Below are 1266 nucleotides of genomic sequence, written 5' to 3' on the forward strand. Positions count from 1 at the left end.
TCTTCTGTATTGCTTGGGGGAGTACTAGGAGGAGTTTCAGTAACTCTTTTACTCAACTGATCCACTTGTGCCTCCAAATTTCTGATGGAGGACCTTGTTTCATTCATGAAACTGAGAGTGGTCTTAGATAGATCAGAGACTATCTTTGCTAAGCCAGAGAGGCTCTGCTCTAAATTTTCTGTCTGTTGCTGAGAAGATGATGGAAAAGGTCTGCTATTGCCAAACTTATTTCTCCCTCCATTATTGTTGTTGAAGCCTTGTTGAGGCTTCTGTTGATCCTTCCATGAGAAATTTGGATGATTCCTCCATGAAAGATTATAGGTGTTTCCATAGGATTCTCCCATGTAATTCACCTCTTCCATTACAGGATTCTCAGGGTCATAAGCTTCTCCTTCAGAGGAGGCTTCTTTAGCACTTCCGGATGCAGCTTGCAATCCAGTCAGATTTTGAGAAATCATATTGACTTGCTGAGTTAATATTTTGTTTTGAGTCAATATGGCATTCAGAGTATCAATCTCAAGAACTCTTTTCTTCTGAGTCATCCCATTATTCATAGGATTTCTTTCAGAAGTGTACATGAACTGGTTATTTGCAACCATCTCAATGAGTTCCTGGGCTTTTGTAGCGGTTTTCAGATGAAGAGATCCACCAGCAGAATAGTCCAATGACATCTTAGACAATTCAGACAGACCATCATAAAATATGCATATGATGCTCCATTCTGGAAGCATGTCAGAAGGACACCTTTTGGTTAATTGCTTGTGTCTTTCCCAAGCTTCATAGAGGGATTCACATTCCTTCTGTTTGAAGGTTTGGACTTCCACTCTAAGCTTGCTCATCTTTTGAGGTGGAAAGAATTTGGTCAAGAAAGCATTGACCAACTTGTCCCAAGAGTTCAGGCTTTCTTTAGGTTGTGAGTCCAACCATGTCCTAGCTCTGTCTCTTATAGCAAAGGGCAAAAGCATGAGTCTGTAGACCTCGGGATCAACCCCATTGGTCTTAACAGTATCACAGATTTGCAAGAATTCAGCTAAGAACTGATGAGGATCTTCTGATGGAAGTCTATGAAACTTGCGATTCTGCTGCATTAGAGAAACTAATTGAGGCTTAAGCTCAAAGTTGTTTGCTCCAATGGCAGAATTTGAGATGCTTCTTCCACAGAAGTTGGAAGTTGGTGCAGTATAGTCACCAAGCATATTCCTTGCATCTCTAGCATTGTTGTTGGGTTCAGCTGCCATGTCTTCTTTTTCGAAATTCTCTATAAGG

General features: G+C 40.8%; 1 non-coding gene across 1 annotated transcript; it reads left to right on the forward strand.

Annotated features, from left to right (window-relative positions):
• The first annotated feature begins 725 nt into the window (after positions 1-725).
• Positions 726-833, forward strand: LOC112799033 (small nucleolar RNA R71). The gene has a single exon (XR_003200622.1). It is a non-coding gene; the product is annotated as a small nucleolar RNA R71 (small nucleolar RNA).
• The last annotated feature ends 433 nt before the right edge of the window (positions 834-1266 follow it).

Source organism: Arachis hypogaea, chromosome 4 (genome assembly GCF_003086295.3).
Source record: "Arachis hypogaea cultivar Tifrunner chromosome 4, arahy.Tifrunner.gnm2.J5K5, whole genome shotgun sequence".
Classification (NCBI taxonomy): Eukaryota; Viridiplantae; Streptophyta; class Magnoliopsida; order Fabales; family Fabaceae; genus Arachis; species Arachis hypogaea.